This window comes from Sapajus apella, unplaced genomic scaffold (genome assembly GCF_009761245.1).
Source record: "Sapajus apella isolate SASKATOON/1434 unplaced genomic scaffold, GSC_monkey_1.0 scaffold7, whole genome shotgun sequence".
Lineage (NCBI taxonomy): Eukaryota > Metazoa > Chordata > Mammalia > Primates > Cebidae > Sapajus > Sapajus apella.
Window position 1 is genome coordinate 2408076 of NW_022436947.1, and position 8476 is coordinate 2416551.

Below are 8476 nucleotides of genomic sequence, written 5' to 3' on the forward strand. Positions count from 1 at the left end.
GCCTGTAATCCCAGCACTTTGGGAGGCTGAGGCGGGTGGATCACGAGGTCAAGAGATCGAGACCATCCTGGTCAACATGGTGAAACCCCGTCTCTACTAAAAATACAAAAAATTAGCTGGGCATGGTGGCACGTGCCTGTAATCCCAGCTACTCAGGAGGCTGAGGCAGGAGAATTGCCTGAACCCAGGAGGCGGAGGTTGCGGTGAGCCGAGATCGGGCCATTGCACTCCAGCCTGGGTAACATGAGTGAAACTCCGTCTCAAAAAAAAAAAAAAAAAAGAAATTAGGAAATTTTAGCAAATCATTTAAACTGTTTCTTTTTTTTTTGGTTTGGTTTTTTATGTTTGTTTGTTTGTCTTTGTTTTTTTTTGTTTTTTGACATGGAGTCTCTCTGTGTCACCCAGGCTGGAGTGCAGTGGTATAATGTCGGCTCACTGTGACCTCCACCTCCCCAGTTAAAGTGATTCTCCTGCCTCATCCTCCTGCGTAGCTGGGATTATAGGCATCCACACCACATCTGGCTAATTTTTTTATATTTTTAGTAGAGACGGATTTTCACCATGTTGGTCAGGCTGGCCTCAAACTCCTGACCTCACGTGACCCACCTGCCTTGGCCTCTCAGAGTGCTAGAATTACAGGCATGAGCCACCACGCTCAGCCTAAACTATTTTCTGAAGTAGATTTCCCTTGAAGCCCGAGGCTCATCAGACATTTATTCTTCTGTAACTGATGAATGCAGCTTTCACTCTGCGGAGAAAAGCCTCTTTGTGGGCTGTGACCATCTTCCTCCAGCCACCTGGCTCCTCGTATTTGACAGGCTGGTGATCATGTTATGCTTGTACCACAGAGGACTGTGCAGATATCTGACCAGATATTCTCGCCGCTTGAAAAGCACGTGTCTGACACAACCCCGAGTGATGCCATCATGAAATCCTCCTTCCCAGCCAAGCCGTGTGCATGGATGTTAGTGTTGGTGTGTTGTAGTGTTGTGGGGTGCCCCAATCTCCCTTAAAGGCCATGGTTATTGCCAGAGTTACTAACCTGGGCCAAGGAGGGTCTGTCCTCACAACTCCCACTTGCAGGGGAAAGAGGGGATTTCAGGCCTTTTCTGGGCCACAGTTGATTTGCACCCTTGAGGGTGGTCCCAACAGGTACAGAAGAGGTTGGCACAAAATGCTCATGGGTAGCAAGTCCCGGCTGGGGGATCCCCCTGCCATTGCCAGTTTGGGGTCAGTAGGGCCACTGAGGGCTGGATGTGTGGTGGGAGGTGGGGTGTGACCCTGAGCCCCTAGAGAAAAGGGACATGTGGTTTGGATTAAGGCCCAAAGGAAGATCTGGCCTTGAAGTGTGCTGATTGGTATCAGGCCCTGCAGGATGGAGTGACTATAATTTGGGAGCAAGGTGTGGGGAATCCCTAGGGCTACTCCATTTTGGGGTGTGTGAGTGTCCCTGGAGAGGCACAGTGGTCAGGTGCGACCCCTCCTCTGTTTCACATGGGCAAGTCCTTGGGTGTTAGGATCCTCCCAGTATCCAACAGCTCTCAGGAAGCAGCCCCTCCTGTCCAGAGGTGGGCAGAGGAGATGGGAAGAACAGGTGGAGGCAGGTAAGAGGGAGCTGTCACAGAAGCAAGACAGGACTGAGATGCACCTGGGCCTGGCAGGGCGGTGGACCTCAGACCCAGGACAGGCAGAGGCAGCCAAGCCAGTTCAGTCCCGATAGCGCCCACTCCAGGGCCTAAGAGACAGTCAGGCAAAGCCAACCCCCAGTGGGCCGTGGGGCTGCTGAGGCTTTGCGTCTACCCTTGAATCCTGTGCAGCCCAGGCTGCTCGCTGCCTCCAGCCCTGCAATCCAGCCTGGCATCCAGCCTTGCTGCAGTGGCCTGACTTCCCTGGGTGGACCACTCTCCAGGTGGAACCAGAATCTGGTGGGTTTGAAATGAACTCAATCTCTGCCATCACTGAGCTCCACACAGTCGGGCCAAAGTGGGTAGTCAGGGTCTTGTGAGGAGACCCCCACATCTTCCTCTGTAGTCTAGTAACCCATTGGGGCCAGGGCAAAGGCTCTGTAAGAGGGGCTTTTCACCAGGGCTGTGCATTCAGCAGAGCAGGCTGTGGGCTGCTTAGCCCCAGAGGGTGCCACTCACCTAGTCCAGATGTGAATGACCTCTGCTCCTGAGAGCGGTGACAAAAACACCCCGCTGATGGGTAGAAAGAGTCTGGGTTTAAAATTAGCCTTTAACTTTCCTATTGAGTCATTACCCAAAAAGAGATTTTCTGCTTCCTCCTCTGAAAAGGGCAGTTGGACTTTTAATCCTGAAAATGGAAGTGTGCCTAGCCCCAGGGGAGAGTTGAGTGTTTTGTTTTTAAAAGCCTAGACTCATAAAATAATAATAACACAGGAGGTTTGGAATCGAGGAAGCCTCCACGGACTGAGAGCTAAGAATAGCCCAAGGATGGAGGAGGCTGATGGGACAGGTGTTTCCAGAGGGCCTGGGGAGGCGGCAGGTCCCCAGCCTGGGGAGGGTGTGAGCGAAAGCTGCCTGTAGGGTGGCTCTGAAAGCATGGGCAGGCGCAATGGCTGCGAATGCCACATAAAGGGCAAGGGGATCAACATCCTAAAGAGTGAAAGACCAATGCCCAGAGGCTACATCTACATCAGGCAAAAGAAGCAGCAAAATGCTGACCCGCAGCCCAAGAATGAGCGTCCTTTTTCAGGACGTTAATGAGCCCTGGGGTCCTTGTTTAATCTCTTGGGAAGAGGGGGCCCCAGAATGGACACATAGTGAAGTTCTCATATATCTTGATAAGTGAGGGCTGGAGCCGGATATAATGTAACTCAGGGAAATACGGATCATTTCTCGTACCTGAGTGTTGAGAAGCACTCGTGGTGAGGCAGCAGCACTGAGGCTACAAGAGAACAGTCAACTCTAGACCAAGCAGCCGGGATCCCATCTAAGTGGGTGGAGGGGATGGTTTTCAATGGCAGGTTTTCACAACAGGTTAAAGAATTCAGGTTTAAATAAGAGGGAAAAAGGGAAGGGAGTGGCCAGGAACCATGTTGGGATAGACAACTGGGCCAAGCTTCAGAGTGAGGCTGACATAAGGAGAGTCTGGCGGGAAACGAAGTCCAGAACGTGGGCAGGCCGGCCCTGCGGTCAGGGGTTACACAGGGAAGCTGCTGTGTGTTGAGTGTATGCACCAGAATTCATGTGTTGGAAATGTGGTCCCCCAGTGTGGCAGTGTTGGGAGGTGAGGTTAGTACAAGGTGATTAGGTCACCTCTAGGGGCCTCAGCCTCACAGCTAGGGTCACCTTATCTATTGTGATTTCTCCAGTTCCTGTTCTGCCTAATTATGGCTCTTTCTTCCCTTCAGAAAGCTTCCTACAGGTAGAAGGAGAAGCCATGCTGACAGCATCTCCCCCGACTTACATGAATGATCTTGTATTTGGGTATATATGTAAGGTGATCTAAGTGAAATCAGTGCCTCTCTTGGGAGCATAAATGGGTAAATTATCACACTCACTTGCCCTTCCCCTTGTCTTCCATGTTATGATGCAACATGAAAGCCTTTACCAGAAGCTGCTACCATGCCCTGGCTATACCCAGTCTAGAACTATAAGAAATAATTTATTTTCTTTATTTTTATTTTTTATTTTTTTGAGACAGAGTCTCGCTCTGTTGCCCAGGCTTGAGTGCAATGGCGTGATCTCAGCTCACTGTAACCTCTTCCTCCTGGGTTCAAGTGATTCTCCTGCCTCAGCCTCCTGAGTAGCTGGGATTACAGGTGCACGCCACCACATCGTATAATTTTTGTATTTTTTAGTAGAGATGGGGTTTCACCATATTGACCAGGCTGGTCTCAAACTCCTGACCTCAAGTGAACTGGCCACCCTGGCCTCCCAAAATGCTGGAATTACAGATGTGAACCACTGCACCTGGCCTTTCTTTTCTTTATGAATTACTCAGTCTCAGGTATTCTGCTATAGCAACAGAAAATGAACTAAGACAGAAGCTGAGGAGCGACTCCCAGCCACCTGCACATTAGTGGTGAAGAACCCCTGATACCTCCCAGGCCAGCTGTCCTTCCCATATTGGTTTAGGGCCTCAGCATTAGGATCCTGGCAGGGGGTGGCATGGGGCAGGCATGGGTCCCCTGCATCTCAGGGAATCGGAACATCTGGTGTCTCTCTATCTTGGGCAGTGCTAGAGAAACGCGCCAGATTCTTGTATTTGTGAGGCCTTTTTTTATATTATACTCTTTTCTCCACACCTTTCCACTTTTCCCTGAAAATGATTGCTTCATGGCTTTTTTTCCTAATTACATAATTACCACTTTTGTCTTAAAACACATATTAACACATAGCTGTTAATATGTTTGATTAGACAACAATTTCCTACATTTAGGTATGACTTCCTGGTGGTGTATTCTAGACCCTTTAGTTAGATTTTTGCAAGGCCCGATTTGATTTGGGGGATACCTAGACCTCAAGACTCTCAGACTAGCAAATCTCATTCATAATGGGCTGATTTTGCTCAGAGGGGAAGAGGGTAACATTATCCTTAAATCTGGGACCTCTTCACCAATGTGCTCCTGGGCACTTGTGTCTTCTCCCTTTGCTATCCCAGTCTCTGGTACAGGAGTCCCACAGAGCCTGGGGAAAAGTCTTTTACACACCTGGGATGCCAGGAGGTAGGCGCTGCTTCTCCTGGTCTCGTGTCCCCAGGCCCAGCCCTACTCCATTGCTCCCTGGGTCTCCTGGTCCTTCTACCTGCTCCCATCTAGGTCTTTCCAAGTGTTGAGCCCCAGACTCAGCAAAGTCAGCTAAGGCTGGGGACACTAATCCAGAGGAGAGCTAGGTCTGTCCTCCATATCCCTGAGTCACGGCTGTCTGTCCTCACAATTACAATCCCACAAGTGCTACATTTGACAGGAAAGGAATCTGTGGATGGAGCTCTTAAAAGGGAGGGTCTTTATTTATTTTTTTGAAACAGCATACCACTCTGTCACCCAGGCTGGAGTGCAATGGCACGATCTTGGCTCACTACAACCTTTGCCTCCCGGGTTCAAGCGATTCCCTTGCCACAGCCTCCTGAGTAGCTGGGATTACAGGCACACACCACCACATCTGGCTAATTTTTGTATTTTTAGTAGAGACGGTGTTCCACCATGTTGGTCAGGCTGGTCTCGAATTCCTGACCACGTGATCTGTCGTTTTTTGTTTTTTGTTTTTTTTAGATGGAGTTTCGCTCTCGTTGCCCAGGCTGGAGTGCAATGGCACAATCTGGTCTCATAGCAACCTCCACCTCAAGGGAGCGTCTTTGTTTCCACATGCAGATGACTCAGGGAGCTGTTTTTCTGCTGGGTCATGGCTCTTCTCCAGTTCTCCCGGGATAAGCTCGCATGCATCCAGGTGGAATGTTTTCTCAGTCCCTGCCTTACCCACACTCTTGACCTGAAGCCACCTTTTGTTCCTCCCCTAGCGCTGTCTAGCTGTCTGTCCTCTGCCTCGCCCAGCTGCAGATGGATCCTCCACTAAAACGAGGCTGCCTCTTCACTCCCAATGGATGGCTGATGTCTCAGAAAGTTACTGGGGATGGGGGTCAGGTGCGGTGTGGCTGAAGTAACTGGAAAGCAAGGCTTAGTCTGCTGAGTAATGGGGTCAACATCCACACCTCTGCCCCAGCCCATGACTGGCATGGACCCAATCAGCGAGAGACTGGGGATGAAACCAGGAGGACTAGGGGAGCATAAAGCAGCAAAAGGGGAGAAAAGATGTATTTGGGGACCAGAGATGCCCAAGGACATGCTGGCTTTCCCACTTAGGAGACATCCAACCCTGCACGAGTTCCTCAACCTCTCTGAATCTGTTTTTTCACCTGTGAAGTAGGGATTTTAGTTATTATAAAGAGCAAATGGACCTAACAGCCGAATGTAAAATGTGAACCCTGATGGGAACTTGGTTCAGGAAAAAATTAGGAAAATTTAAATTTGGTTTCTAGAATATCACCTAGCTGAGAGTTACTGTTAATTTCTTTGATGTGAGAATGGCATTGTACTTATGGAAAACACGTGTATTCTTGCAAATGCATGCTGAAATATTAAAGGGTGAGGTTTCTTGAGGCCAGCAGCTCACACTCAGATGGTTCCATAACAGCTGAGAGAATGTCTGCACAGAGGTGGAAAGAAAGACAAGAACGACACGTGAAATGCTAACTGTTGAATCAAGGTGGAGGGCGTTCACACGATCACCATGTATTCTTTCCACGTTTCTTAGTGTTTAGAATATGTCAACTAAAGATTGGGGGGAAAGAGAGCCAAGGTATGCGAAGCACTCTGTACAGTGCCCCATTCAGCATAAATATTCACTAAGCTACTATTGGAGACGTCAGCCAAGAACCAGGGATGGGTGTTTCAGATACTGATCTGGGGGTGCAGTGAGGATTTCTTGGGGCCAGAGACAAGCATTAAAGGATGAGACCACCATATGCACGTGTTGAGCACAGACAGTGCAGAGTGCTGGAAGACACCTGACAGGGGAGAGACCAAGATGGGGGCTTAGGTGGGTTGGGGGGATGTCACACTGGCTTGGGTACCCTCTGAGCCTCTGAGCACGTGGAATGTGAGCTGGAGACGGGCTGTGCCAGGGAGCTGGTTGTGCGGAAACCCCTCTCCCTCCTCATCTGTGTCTCTAGATCCCCTAGAGGGGCCAGCATGCCATGGGGATGACATCAGCCAAGAACCAGGAGTGGGGCTGTTTGCCTCCTCTCTGGCAAATTAAGCTGCAGTTTAATTTATGCTTGTAGAACTCTTCAGTCTGCTCAGACAAACCAGATACCATCAGCCACCCTTGACCAGTGAACTTCATGGTGTGAGTCAGGAAAAGATGACAAGGATTCCTACAGGGCCACTTTCTGGAACCAGCCAGTGATCTGGAACTTTCAGTGGTAGGGAGGATACAGGAAATTTCAGTGGTATTTTACCCAGCCCCCGACAGTGTCCAAGACACTTCTCAGTAGCACAATTAACAAATAAAAAGATGTTCAACTTCATTCATAGTTAAAGAAATGTAAGCTGAAATTCAATATCTTTGCCCATCAGATTCGGTAAGGACCGAGAAGACTGATGATATGAAGTGCAGGTGCAGCCACGGGAACAGCCCTCTCATCCTTTGTCTGTTGAGCCTCATGTGGGTAATTTAGCAGTACCCATCATATCCAAAACTCTGACCACCCTTTGGCTCAGCAATTTCATTTTAATGATTCTATTCTGAAGACATTACCAGAGATGTGATTTTAAAAACAATATATACAAGGATTCTCACTGAATTATATCATGTTCAGCATTGCAGTAATTACGTCACCCAAATGGAAACAACTCAAATGTCCATCAATAGGAGACTTCTTAAATTACACGTAGGAAAACATTTAATATGAGTGAAGTTTTAAAAATAAAGATATTTGTATATATAATAACAGTACAGTTTACTGTATACATTTGTTTAAAAATCTTGAAGACTGCATACCAAAATGTTAATAACAGAAATCTCTGGGGCATAAAAAACAGGGGACCTTTATTTTCTACAGTATGCATTTCTGTAATAATTTTGTATTGCAGGCATGTATTGCTGTTGCAAGCAGAAAACAGGATTTTAAAGTGAGGGAAAGTGAGAGAAGGATGAAAAAGAAAGATCACAGTAGATATTTGTTCTTTTTCGCCAGCTAGCATCTGAACCCCCTTGAAACATTTGGGTAATTCACCTATCTTAGGATGTCCCACTTTAGAAGTTGTAATGGCCTTGTGGTGCCAGGCTGATGTGCTGTGTCACAGGAGGTACAGAGAGACTGCATGGAATCCTGGCCCTCACCTCAAGAGAAACGTGGAGCCCAATGGGACTTGGGTTTTCAGCCACTTGCAGAGTCTCCCTTCCCTCCCCTCCTGTCTCCTCCCCTCCTGTCTCCTCCCCTCCTGTCTCCTCCCCTCCTGTCCTCTCCCCTTCCCTCCCCTCCCCTCCTCTCCCTTCTCCTCCCTTCCCCTCCCTTCCCCATCCTTTCCCCAATCCCCTTCCCATCCCCTCCCCCATCTCCTCCCCACTCCTTTCCCCTTCCCTTCCCTCCTCTCTCCCTTTCCTTCTCTCTCCCTTACTCTCTCTCTCTCTCCTTCGTTTCTTCTTCTGAGACAGGGTCTCACTCTATTGCCCAGGCTGGAGTGTAATGGCACAATCACAGCTCACTGCAGCCTCAAACTCCCAGGCTCAAGCAATCCTCTCGCCTCAGCCTCCCAAGTAGCTGGGACCGCAGGCTCATGCCACTGCACCCAGCTAAGTTTCTGCATTTTTAGTAGGGACAGTCTCCCTGTGCTGCCCAGATTCAAACTCCTGGACTCAAGTGGTCCTCCTGCCTTGGCTTCCCAAAGTGCTGGGATTACAGGTATAAGTCACCGCACTGGGCCCAGAGTCTTTTTTTTTTTTTTTTTTTT